This window comes from Aulonocara sp. 'chitande type north' Nkhata Bay, linkage group LG15 (genome assembly GCF_057382095.1).
Source record: "Aulonocara sp. 'chitande type north' Nkhata Bay isolate Kocher_YH1m ecotype deep benthic linkage group LG15, A_spYH_male_GT1.1, whole genome shotgun sequence".
In the NCBI taxonomy this organism is placed as follows: domain Eukaryota; kingdom Metazoa; phylum Chordata; class Actinopteri; order Cichliformes; family Cichlidae; genus Aulonocara; species Aulonocara sp. 'chitande type north' Nkhata Bay.
In genome coordinates, this window is record NC_141358.1 from 6941555 (window position 1) to 6955484 (window position 13930).

Sequence of the window (13930 nt, forward strand, 5' to 3'; positions counted from 1 at the left end):
TTTGAGTGTGTGATGACTACTGCGCTCTGACACACCCTCACACAGATGTACACACATACTGCTGGTGTGAAAATTCAGAACATGCCTGTTTCTGTACACTGCACTCTGACCCTCAAACTGGGGATTACACAGAGGATAATCCCTGTTTATGTTTGTGTGTCTGTCAGTCTCCCTGCCGGCCTGTCAGTCATCCCTTCACCCAACTCTCTTTCTCTTCAACTACACCTGATGTCAACCTCACTGGCTTGAAATAAACACAGGCATTGACACAATTGTTCCTTGATGCCTTTTTGCTTTTGGTTTGAGCTTAACAAATGAAAATTCACCTCCTGGGTAATTCTTAAGTGACCAATACTATGTCATTACTTTAGTCACTATATCATTACTGTCAAGTCTCATGTACTAAACTCTACTCTTCAACAGGTGCTAGTTCTCAGTCCATTACCTCTGTCTATGGATGTTATATGCCCCTGCAAATAATACTTACTTGAGGGTTTCATTTACATACGTATAAATTATATTTTCTTTATACAATGCTTAGAAACACCAGGAATATGCTTTTACTATACGGGGGTTGAAGCAGCATTGCCTAAGCAATTTAGAAACTGCAACCTGTGAATATAAGGCTTTTGTGCTGTCATTTTTGGCATTATTTAACTACTAACTAATGAAAATATTGTCTCATTTATTGCTTTATTATCATGACATATCAAAAATTATGCAATAATGCCATAACACAGACTAACGATGCAATAAATTAATCATATTATATGGTATTTTTCATGCATCTACTCTTCCCGGGTTGAGCCTCTCTTTCTGTGTGGGGGTGAGAATAATGGGTCAGCTCATAACTGCTATTGTGAAATGCTAAACTCCCCTATTCAGCGATTAAAGCAGTCAGGCGCAAGTGCCCAGTCTGTGTGAATGAGAGACAAAGGGAGAAAGTATGGGTGGGTCACACAAGTGCACATGAGAGGAGATACAATTTACTGTGTGTGTGTAAGAGAGGGGGGGAGGTGGGTGAAAAAGACGGAAAGGGAGAGAGGAAAAAGGTAGGCATTAGCTGGAAGGTGATAAAGAATGAGTGAAAGATGAAGAGAGCGAAACCCACGGTGAAACTGCGCGGCTCAACAAGCTGTGGGTATGGTGTTGCTATGGCAATGTATATCCCATAGAGGGTGGTGACAACAGGTGCTCTGGCAAAACAAATGACTTCATGGTCATCAAGGCTCTTTGTTACGGTCGCCTTGTGTGGCAAGCTGATTTAGATGGAGCGAAACACATCCTAGTCTTCTGCCAGAGCCTAAAGAGGATGCACGGCTCATCAAGTATTGATTAGAAAGACTCTAAAAGCCTTGCAGTCTGTCAGAAAACTACCAAAACATGCCATGCCTCAACCATTTAGTCTGTTTGGCACACATACTGGTTACATATGTTTGCCGATTTTTATTCTTCACATACTAATAAGAGCATAGTTTTACTGAGTTGCTCAGATAAAATAAGCAGTTTTTGGACTGTGATGAGAGGGTTTTTTGTATTTTATGATCACTTATAGACTAAAAAGACTATTGTGTGCATTAGGAAAGACAATTATCCACAGAGTGACCGACAAGTAAAAGAATCAGCAGCCCTCGTCAGGAGTAATCAGCATGTTCTCCATTCATGCTACAGTGAGCATTCAGACCACTGCAACATGAGCACACACCACCATCACAGCTCCCTGCCATTCATTTCGTAACTACTAACCTTAACCCTGAAATCTAAAATTAGCCATCCCTTTTGTGAACACTGCAAGATGTCCTCAATTTCAGAACATTGTGCCATTTTCTCAATTACTGCAAGGCCGTGTTGCCTTTAAAGTGAAGACACATAGTCACACATCTTTATGTGACCATCTCTTATTGTCCAAGCAAATGACATAACCCCGCAGATTATTTAGTCATTTTATTTCAGCTAAATCTCAGATCAGTGACCTCTGACCTCCAACCAGGAAACAGGAAGTAACTCTCTTCCCGATTCCCCCTCCAACCAATCTCCCATACCTCTATCTTTTAATTTGCATTTTTGGTTACACATCTCCCTGAGTACCTGTTTAACGTATCCTACTTTCATCAGAAACTGCCACAAATCTACAAAAAATTACAAAAAACAAAAAAACAAAACAGGAAATTACTCAGAGCAAAACATCCGTACATTCATGTGTGTCTGTGTTATGTCATACAGAAGTTTTGTTTCCCTTACAGTAATATTTTGGCAGTCATTGCTAGTACAGTATGACACAAAGGCTACATGTCAAAAAGGACCTCTGTTTCTTTCTTTATAAGAGGGTCATATTATGGGCTTTAAAAAAAACACTTATCCCCAAGACTATGAAAAGTGGGTAATATGTCATTTTAAAGAAGATTTAAAGATTAAAACTCCATTAGGATTTACATGCGTCAGATTTGAGGACTATAGTAATAAGCTGTCTTCCAGAATTTATGGATGGTGTCTTGTATAAAGAAACTTCACTTCAGGCAGGTAGCTAGCAGAAAAGCAAGTGCAACAAAGTTTGAAACAACATGTATTTATGAATTTCTGACGCCACTTTCAGACATCTTTTCCATTAAGCCTCCTTTGTGGACCATCATCTGTATGTTGTAGTAGTGTACTGTCACCAGGGGGACGGTGTCAAAATCGTGTAAAACATCCAGTACAGTGGGATATTCTAAACACTCTAAACATGTGTTTGCACTGTTATTGGTCCTTTAACTTAGCCCCACTGACTGTATAGATGATTGACAACAAGGCTCCACTTCCTTTCCTGTACAACAGTGAAACCACACAATTGCAGGACCTGCTAGCTAACACGTAGGAGTCGGGGGTCATGACCGATACTATAGCCAAACAACCAGAGGCAGTTGACATGTTTTGGCTTCACTTTTGGTAACCTATGAGGTCATCCATATTTTCTACAGTCATGGTGAAGCCCCTGCCAAACAGAACAAAGAAGTCATAAAAGTCAATGAACTTCTTTGTCGTGATGCAAATTCAAATGGTAAAAACAACTGTCTGTGCTTCTCATGCTGTCTCCGCCCCCTTCTATGCGGTGAACTCCAACATCATTCTTTCCTGTTCAAACAAACTTTTCAACCAATCAGCATTCCCACCACACATGGCTGGATACCCATAGTCCTTCAGTTTGCATAGCCAAAGACCTACACAAATGTACACCAGCATAGGACCACAGATCCCACATTAACAACATCTGAATGGGTCAGGTTCATGTATAAATATACTGTTCATGTATAAATATACTAGGCTGTATTACTAGAGTGGACCCAGTACTATTTCACTTTTAAACATATAGGGTGGGGGCAACTAGAGTCAAGGCTGGCAACTAAAACAAGACTCTTTCGTACATGGCAAATATGACAGGTACATCACTAATGAGAGCAGAGATACTTGCTAGTGAAGTTAGTCATGCTGAAGTTAGTGAAGTTGTATACAGAAACATGACTGCAGGCACATAGCTAGCAGAAAAAGTAGGTGCTGACGTCACAAAGATGCACACAAACAGACATTGTCAACTAGTCCTCACCATGTACATCCATCAAGATAAGTCTTGATTATTAAGATCCCGAAAGAAAAATGGCAGATTCAATTTAAACAGCAAAGTATCAATAACTTTGATTAAGACTTTAGAAGTCTCATTACCTGAATATTTATGTACAAACTGGGTATTATGTTTGACTTTTGTTCGTTGCCAGTTTCTGAGCTCCTTACTACCACACTCTGTCACAAATACTTCTGGCTAATGAGAAAAACTACTGACCCTACTTTCTGTTAGTTTCCCACAAATTCACAGTCAATGGGTTCAATACGCTCTTTCCAAAATGTTTTACAAACTCCAGAGCATGTCAGTGGCTGCTAATGAGAACAAGTTAGTGTGGCTGCACTCGCAGAAATAAACAAATGAACATTTGATGATTAATATAACAGTACTCTTTAATCCATGTTCAGATTATTTACACAGCCCTAGGTCATCATGCATTATGCTACTTTGCTTGCCTTTTATACTTTTTCATTGAATAGATTTTTAGAGTACCTAACTACAGATGATGGAAGTGATCCCTGAGAAGATTAACCTGAAAAAATCTTCAAGTTTCAACTGTCAAGTTTCAGGAAGCAATCCTGAGGATATGCCGCAAGATATGATATCAGTATCAAGAACACAATATTACCAGCCTTTTCTAGCTGATACTCTCAGTGCCAAGACTGTCTTGTGTTGTGACCCAAACTGTGGCTTTCAAAAGATGAAGCCACTGCCTCTGGTCTGTTCAGCCTCTCTCTGAGAATGTGACCCTCTGCTGATTAATCTCTTTTTAACTATGTCTGGCTCTGGGCCAGATCCACAGGCCCACGCTCTCTTTCTGTTTTTATTTTATCATTTCTTTCAGAGCTTGACACTTGCCAGGGAAGGCAGTTTGCCCTTTCTTTTTTCTTCTCTGATGTTGCCCTTCAACACAAGGGCGTCCCATTCTACTACAAGGGACGCTTGCATTTAAGAAAAGAAAATGTGACGTTTTTGACATTTAGGTGGCTAAACCTCAAAAAAACGACTTCACCTTACCCTCTTCCATTTTGCCCTCTCCTTCAAACACGCCCTTTACTTCTCCATCCCTCATTCCCCTTCCGCACACTGCTCTACTCACCGTCTCCGTGGCGGTAATAAGCTGAACACTGCATTACAGTTTCCATTCATCCGTGCCTCTGTGATCTTCTCTGTGTGAATCGGAGTCCTGTGGTGCCTGCTGGCTGTGAAAGCTACAGAGGATAATACCTGCCTGTGGAGGCTGACTGCCACACTGTACAATATGTTCACCTTAATAACTGTTGTGACTGCCCCAAATGTCATTACACTCATGGAGAAGATGAAAGCCTCAGAGTGTGCTTTGTGGTTATAGTAACTACTTTCATTCACTGGAAAATGGGTAAGAAAATTGCAGTCACCTGGATGTGTGAAGGCCCCCCCCCCCCCCAATATATGCTACTTTATAAAAACAACACGGCACAACTCATTCAAACTGATGAAGGACAGCAGGATTATCTGTGTGCGTCTGAGTTGATGTGACGAGTTCTGTTGAACCCACAGGGTCAGGATGAAAACACACATAAGCACACAAACACACACACACATGGATGTTCCCATAGCCTTTCCGAATGGTTAAGCAATATCTTTCACTCTCTCTGGCACTCTCACCCTCTTTCTCCTCTTGTGTTTGACTCTTACTTCCTCACTACATGTGTCAGTGTTCCTTCATTACGCCTTTCAACTTGCAGTGACTATCTAAAAAATGCTTACTTCCCCTGAGTCTTGTGTACACCCATCCTAAGTGAAGAGTAAGATTGCTTATTAGAGAGGTGCTAGCAAGCAACTGATAACAGTAGGGGATCGATAATGTGTACAATTTATTATATTTGCTACCAGATCTAATGCATCTAATACTGAAGTGGGCTAGTACTAACTGATGTCAATGTGGGTCAGTTAAATAGGTTTTAGGGGTGTAAACTGACACAGAATGCACAATACAGATATTCACAGGGGTTGCGGAAGCAGCTAAAAAAACACAATCAAAAACAAAAGCCAAAGGAAATGCAAGGTTTCTGCACTCTGCACTCCAGCAAGCTCAGAGTTAAGTTCCAGCTAGATCTAATGAGCAGATTCTCCCACCAGAACAACCAATTAAGGCTTCTCATTAGTGGGTTTGACAGAGCTGCCACTGTTCTGCACATCCTGAGAGCCTGACAAAGAACATGGCACCGATGATTATAGATAAAACTATACACGCAGCGAGGAGCCTGACAGGAAAAAACACACCCCAGAAACAGACACGCTTGCCTCTGGGCTTCCCTTTACAGCTTACAAAACATTGTCCTTCCTGTCTGCACCAAAATTTATACTGAATGTGGACTAATATATGTTCCACTGCACAATCCCATTAAAATGTGGCTTTGTGGCTGCTAATCATGAAAGCTTTAAAAACTGAAACGTTATACTTGCCTCTAAGTGCGCAACATGTGCTGCTACACAACAATAACCTAAACACCTGCAAAGCAAAACAACATGCATCACCAAATACAATAATATTTTATTTCCTCAGTTGCTTTTTTGATGTTGTACTAGGTTGGATTAAATTGTATAGGTGTCCGTTCTTAATTTGAGAACAGAAGCTCAGAAACTGCATTTAATTCTAAGAACACAGCTGTCTCATAAGAAAATCTTCAGCTGATAGGTAGCTCCAAAAACTCTTCTTGTTAATGTACAGTAGCTGTGTGCATGAGGACTGAACAAGCTCTTTGTTTTCAAACAGAGATACATAGCAACGGAAACGACATTACTGGAAAATCTACGTTCTGTTCATGATATTAGAATAAACACTCATGCCAAGTCAAATGAGGTGCGGCATCATCAGAGTCCACACATAGGGGTTTTTTGTTTTTTTTAAATAACCGAAGAAAAGCCAGACATGCTGGTTGTTCTGCACGCAACCCACATGGATATGTATCAATATGTTAAAGTATAATCAGGTCCCCTTTTCCAAATTAAAATAAATAAATAAATAAATAAATGAAATTAAAAGATCCTCATACTGCCCTGCACAAGGTTTTTTTGGGGGCTGGAAACAGGCACAAAGAATGATTGATCTGCATATCAATAGTTATAGAAACGTCTGATACACAAAAATGCATTTTAAGCTTTGTTCAATTACAACACACTTTAAAACAAACTGGTAAAAAAAAAAAATTATCTCCATTCTGGTAAATTTCATTTTGCGGAAGGTCAAAATGTCTTTGGTGAGTAAAAAATAAATAACTAAATAAAATAAATAACTAACGAGTGATGTTTGAGAGACCCACAAGAAAAAGTTAGTGGTTGGTTGTTTTGAATGTACCTACCTCTCGAGCAGGGCTATCACTGACTACACTTACTATGGCCTACACCACACTGAGAAATAAGAATCACATCAACAGCTTCCCACCTCCACCATTATGTTAGCTTGTGAGCGCAATGACACTGCATCCATCTGTTTAGCCAACAACAGCTACAACTAGGCAGGCCTGAATCTATTGAGAATCTAAAGTGGTATGTCACCACACTAATATTTATGAAAGGGCAGAATTGGCCTGCTGTGCTCTAAAGTCCTCAAAGTCTTCTCTAGCCTACAAAAAATCTTTGCACTGAATGAAAAAAACTTCACAGCTACATGGAAGTACAACAACTGTTGCAGCCTGGGAAATAAACTGATTTACTTTTAGAAACAACAATAGTTAGGCCTTTGATCCCAGTGTATGCATTAGGGGCACAGCCTGGGACTATCTACTGTCCATGACTTTATCTCTGTCCTGATGTCCTTCATTACTATCTGACCTACCTTCCTTTCACATAGAGAGCAGAACACCACAAGCGGAGTGGCGCTGATTAAGGTCATGGGTACTTGACATCACATACTATGGCGTATGATTAGATTTAAGAGTGACACTTAGGAACCCAAGTACATGGCTAGATGTCCTAATATTAGTCAGTGTGTATTGCTCAAAGTTGTGGTACTTCGAAACATCAAACACAGATAGCCGTGGATATATTGGATGTGTTTTATGATCAAAAGGAGACATTTAAAGAATAACTTCTAGAAAAGCAGCATACTTCATTAATGTTAACAGTGGCACTGAACACACAGACATGAACAGATACGTTTGCTAGTTGCCACCGAGTTTTTACAAGTCAGCACAATCTTGGCTCTTTCCAGTCTGCCTGCATTTGTCTGTAAAGTAGCTACGTCCTTCCCATACGTCAAAGCACAGATTCTACGGTGTTGTCTAGAAAGCAAATAAGAAACACAAGTACTGTTCTGCATGTAGACAGATTTATGTTACTACACCAATAGCACTTCTTCTTTAATATCCTGGTCATGAGAGCAACAATTGTATTTTGTCAAGCCAACATAGCCTAAACCAGAGACGTCAAGCTCATTTTACATCATGTGCAACATACTCACTTTATATTAACTGGGCCATATAAGGTTATTGAAATTAAAAGTAATGAAAGTGGAATTTCAACAGTACCTCTCAGTTTTTCTACATGTAGTAAATGAAAGAAGTCTTTCAACACATCTCTTTGAGTCTAAACTGTAAGAAATAAATGTGTAAAACTGCACAAAAAGTTAACTGGTAACTAAATGTCCAGTGTCCTGTAATTAATTTAAATAATTTAATTATTTATTTAAAAAAAAGAAAATTCCACAGTGGATTGTGAAAAAACGTGAACTTTTTTTGTTTATCTTTTACTTAAGTATTTTAAAGTTGTTTAAATGACCACTAGGAGGGTATTTAGCCTGATGAAGTTCAAAATTTATCCCCACCTACACATTTTCCAAAGCTGTCCAAACGACCGGCTTGGAGTAGTTGCCGCGCCAATTCTGGCCCCGGGCCTTATGTTTAAAACCCCTGGTTAAAAACCTCTTTGAAATGCAGTAAACAAACAACGTGGACTGCGTTTCCCAGACAGCTTTGTGAACCAGTCACGAACACGAAACTATATCAAACAAATACCAGTTATTTGAAAACGGTTTTAAAAGCACATGTCAGCACAGCCAAATGACTGGAGAAAAAATAGAAAGAAAATGTAATTGCATACTCACTCTGAACAGCGTGGTGTTTTTAAATCTCCGTATACTACTTGTTAACTTAGCGGCAGGAAGGAGCTACACGTATTGTCCCGCAAAAACGGAGCCGGATGTTTGAATAGTCAACGATTACCATGGCGTGTTTAGACGAACCAACCGTTAATGTGAAGTTACCGTTACCTCAGCGGTAGCATTCACCTAACTAAAACCCAATGCAGCTACCACGAGTAAGGAAACTCGGTCTATTCATTTAGATAATCAATGTAAGCTAGGCAGGTTTTTACCTGCTTCACAAAATCTTTGATGCTAACTACCTAAACACATCCGCGCGCGAGGAGCAAGGGGCATGAAGGTAGCTTAGGTGATAACAGGGATAATATGGAAGGAGATAGGCGCCATGAAGCGCCTCACAGCGAAGGTATGACCAGAACTCTAAATAACACCTTTCAGTAACAAACGCGGTGTTTGTTCTGCCTTGTTAGAACAACTACGTCTGGTTACAATAGGTACTTGCGCAGGTTAAGTACGCTACCGATATATTACGTACAAAATACCCCCAAAACGCGATGAATCATCTGCAGTAGCTGATGTAGAAATCACGTGATTTAAAAGAGGCCAAATTATTCGTTACCTGTTGTTAATCTCCAACGATGCGTATGAGGAGACTTTCCCAAATGTGGACTCGTGCTCTGTTCTCCTCCAAAAAATAGCGAATGTCCCACTACCTCAGCCTCCAAAAATCTCAACTACAGTCCACACCGAAGATTTGGCGAGGGCTCAAAGCAGACGTATCCATCATCCACTAAGGCCCGCCCCATACAGTGAAAAACATCTTTTCGCAAGCTCCCATTGGCTTAGAGCCATTACTGTATTAGATCTTGATATGTGATTGGTCGCACGTATTGTCTTTTAGCGTCAGTGGGACGTTCAGTGCGGATATGGTAGTACAAATGTAGCGGAGTAGCGCCCTCTCGAGGACGCAAATGTTAATGATATTTTTTACTTCTTTTTGGGGACTGGTTTAATTTTATTTAGACTTGACATTGAAGAGTGGACGAATTTTAGCTTAATATGTGAAAATAAAACAGTTTTAAACAGTTAATAAAATGTAAATAAAGATTTAGTCAGCCAATGATTTTAACTGTTTTTTTATTGTGGTTTAATTTATTTGAGTTGAAAATATACTTTGTTTTTTGCCAAATGCCATAAAGTAACAGGAAAATGCACAGACCTCTGTAAAGTCCAGTAATGCATATTTTTGACTTAACTACATGTGGAGCACATATGAGTAGTCACACCTCAAGGACACAGGAAAAACCTGCAGATACAAGTAGTAGTGGTAGTGAAGGCAGATGAGTTTAAAGACCTTGAGTCAACCATGCAAAGCAACAAGACAGTGCACGAGAGGGGAGAAAGAGAGTGGAGTGGGTGGAGATCAGTCTCAGGGGTGATTTGTGACAAAAGAATAGCAGCAAGAGTAAAAGAGAAAGTTTACAAAGGAATAGTGAGACCTGCTATGATGTATAGTTTGGTGATGGTGGTATATGTTGGACAAAATATATCGATGATGGAGCTGTCGGGCAGGAGAAAAAGAAGAAGACCTCAGAGTAGGTTCATAGAAGTAGTGATAGAGGACATGCAGAGGGTTGGTGTGGCAGAAGAGGATGCTAGAGAGAGGTATGATGGAGGGAGACTATCCACTTTGGCAACCCCTGAAGGGAGCAGCCAAAAGAATAAGATGATGCAATACGGGTTCAATATTGTTTCTAAAATTTTGCATGTGAGTTGGTCAAGACATGTGGCAAACTATTTATACAGACTATATTTTTAAGTTATGCATTTATTATTAACATGCTTAGCCTTGGGGTTTGCTTAGTTTATTTCTAATTACAGTTCCTCGTGATTTCTAACCCATCCTACAGAAGTGACATCAAGCGCATTAGTTTTTAGCCTCCATTTCACTTTCATAAGCAGTTTATTTCCAATTCATGGGGAGGAGGGGGGGGGGGGGGGGGGTCATTGCATAATGTGAAGCACGGCTGCTGCTAAACACACCCGTAAATAAACACCAATGCGCACACCCAGATTAACAAAGCTCAAGTAATTGGCTTATAGAGTAAGGCAGCATGCAGATTTGACATCTACAAAAAGAGGAGTAAACAGCCACACAAAGACAGCAGTGATTTATAGCAGATTTTAAACAACTAAAAGATAAAGCTGAATGATTGAAATATTAGTAACTGGTGAAAATAGTGTGACATAAACTCTCTCAACTGGAAAAGATGACTGGATTTCCCAGTTAGGTAACTGAGAGGCGAGTGGAGTGTGTGCTTCAGTGGACTCACCATGGGCAAAGCAGCATTGATCCAGCAGCAAAGCAGTCCAGAGGAGCATGTACGATGAAACACAGAGAAGTTCAGTGCATCAGAAACTTCTTTAAAGCCCGTGCATTATTTCACATCACAGCCACATGTTTATTTTATGAGCTACATCCACTACATTTGCACATGGATGCACTTAAAAAAAAAAGAAAATGAGTTCATGCTTTTATATGCATAGGTAAACTAGGTTTTTACACAACCCTGTTTCATTGAGTCTGCTCATCAGTGAAGGTGACACAGCTGATTCCTTTGCACCTATGAGTCATCCAGACCAGCCATGGGGAAAAAAGACCATACACAGCCCATCCCCTCACAGCATCGACAACGCAACAATTACTCACACTCTGTTAAAGTCACCTTCATTTGTGCCTAAAGTGTTCAACCTTTTTTATCTCACGGCCCTGTAACAGACTACTAAAAGGCTGGTTTTGTCTCTGTGTAGTTTAATGTCAACGTTTTTCTTGCTTCTAAGACATTCAAATTTGTGTGGCTCACCATTAAGACTAAGATCGCAATAAGAAAAACTACAGTAAACAGCAGTTAGGTTTTCTATAGCCCTGAAGGCATATTAAAAGCTTGAAAAGTGTACCTGATTGTCAAAGGTCCCATGTTGCAGAAATAGATCCAGCATTGAGATTAAGACAATCTTATGACTTGAATCTGCACCTAATCAGCCTGACTCAATCTATGGTGCCTGTATCTCTCTCTCTCTCTCTCTCTCTCTCTCCTAGCACTCTCTCTTCTGTTGATTATCTCATCCCTTCCTGTTCTGTCCTACAGAAACCTCTCAGTGCATGGTGAGCACCCAGCAAAGCTGTGGACTCTTTGCTTTCTGCTCCTTAGAAAGGCTCACAGTGTGGATAGCTGTGTCCTCCCAGTAAACCTATAACTTGCGCTCCAATTTACACAATACAACGGCATTTACAATGAGAACTTCAGCATTTTCACAGCCAGGGAGCTACAGTAGGCTAGCTGTTTGGTTTCACATACAAACACGAGATCAAGCCAGTGCAGATTCTCTGGAGGATTAGTGGCGAGCCCTTCTAAGGAGAATTACTCTGACACAGCCATCTGGATAGTAAAACATTGCCCACTAGATCAACTATTGCCCTGCAGGTCTGTACCCTCATATGAGGACGAGCCAGCTATGAGCCTGTCATCCTCAAATCCTAAACTGAGAAACATTTATCTCTGTAACCTTTAGAAACTAATCAGCCCCCTATCTTTATTAGGGGGAAAAAGCTTGCTAAGTATTATTTAATGATTGGTGCATCCTTTCAGACTAATGATGTTCATGTAATTATCATCAGCAACAACTGTAAAGACAAAAAAAGCTTGCTTTTTCTTTTAATCCACCCCCCATGAAATTCAGTCCAAGATTTTTTTAAATACAAGATCTTTATGATCTAATATCAGTTTACACTAGTTAAAACATCCTGAGATGTTTTCATCTCATTTGAGATGCCACATCTCATTTCTTTATACTTTACTTGAAATTTTGCTACAATTTATGGAAAAGTGCAAAAATAAATGGAAATGCAGTATACAAATCAAAAACAGCTTATACAATCCTGAAATGTCCAAAGTCCATATTTTGTATGACCAGCTTTATTCTTCATAACAGTAGGTCTTAGACAAGCTTTTTTCTCATCTCTTTTAGTAGTTTTCTGGAATAGTTTTCAACAGGAAATTCAAAGCTCTTCTTTGGATGTTGACTGCTGTTTGTTCTGTTCACCATGCAGATGATTTCAGACTGCTTCAATAACGCTGATGTCCGGGTGCTGGGGAGGCCAATCCATAACTGATAGTGCTGCAATGTGTGTTTTTCTATCCAGGTATGTTTTTACTGCATTAGCAGTGTATTTGAGATTCAGCTGTCCTGCTGGAAAATGAAGCTGTGGACAATCAGACGTTGTACAGATGGTTTTGTATGGCACACCAAAATCTAAAAGTACTTCTCTGTGTTTATAATTCCATCAGTTTTGACAAGATCCCCAACACCACTGACTAAAATGCAGTCCAAACTACAATATAGACTCCACCGGATTCTACAGTTGGCTAGGGACACTCATTGCTATACCTCTCTCCTAACCTCCTCTACATATGAAAAACAGTTTGAACTAAAAATGTGAAATTTAGATTCATCACTCTATCAGAACTTTCACACCAGTTCTTGTTTAATTTGCCATACCAGCTTTTTCTCTCCGTTGCCTTCCGTAGAAACGGGTTCTTGAAAGCCACCCTTCCACTGGGACCATTTCAGGTTTCAGTGAACAGTCGATGGATCATTTAAGGGGCCAGCTACATCACTCAGGTTCTGTGTCAGGGCTTTGCTGTATTTCTTTCCTATTTCCCAAGGAAAGGACTTTCAGATAGTTTTTAGGCCTGCCAATTTCCTCCGATTTTTTAAGGGCACGCTGCACACCATGCGTAGATATACCAAGATTTGAGTAATGCTGCAAAACTGTTTGATCCCCTAAGTTAGATGTTTTTTTACACTTGAATTGAATGTTATGCTTGATTCACAGGCCAGAGTTAAGTGGCTTAACAAACAAAAGAAAAAACTCAAGCCTCTGATAATGGTAAGGTACAAGGACCAGACAGAAAATTAAAAAATTAGTAGTAAAGCAACCAATGAAAACCTTTGAAAGACCATCAGAAAGCCTGGAGAACTATTACCGGCTCCTTGGAAGCAAAATATAAAGAAATGAGGGGTGGCTCAAGACTATTGCATGCTACCGTTGCTGAATGTGATGCCATATATTTTAATCATTTCAAAAATCCTTCTCAATCATCAGTTGAAGAGTAGGAACAACACTTAGTTTATGATACTATGATATGTAAATATTATAAAAGCTGTCAAATGTGTCTTTTGTTCTGTAA

The 13930-nt window shown here is 39.8% G+C and overlaps 2 protein-coding genes across 16 annotated transcripts in view; one reads left to right on the forward strand and one right to left on the reverse strand.

Moving 5' to 3' along the window:
- Positions 1-9487, reverse strand: part of epb41l2 (erythrocyte membrane protein band 4.1-like 2) — a 50962-nt gene extending 41475 nt beyond the window's left edge. For 8 of the 15 annotated variants that reach the window (XM_086263678.1, XM_086263674.1, XM_086263671.1 and 5 more), the window contains exon 1: positions 9298-9483. The gene's annotated coding sequence lies outside the window, so the exon portion shown is untranslated. Of the gene's footprint in view, positions 1-8681; positions 9198-9297 lie in introns of those variants that run through there. The other 7 variants (XM_086263682.1, XM_086263673.1, XM_086263666.1 and 4 more) reach the window with 4 other exon arrangements.
- The window catches only part of itpkb (inositol-trisphosphate 3-kinase B), a 41524-nt gene continuing 36441 nt past the window's right edge, over positions 8848-13930 (forward strand). Inside the window, exons 1-2 of the mRNA XM_086263684.1 lie at positions 8848-9084; positions 12790-12882. The gene's annotated coding sequence lies outside the window, so the exon portion shown is untranslated. The remainder of the gene's footprint in view (positions 9085-12789; positions 12883-13930) is intronic.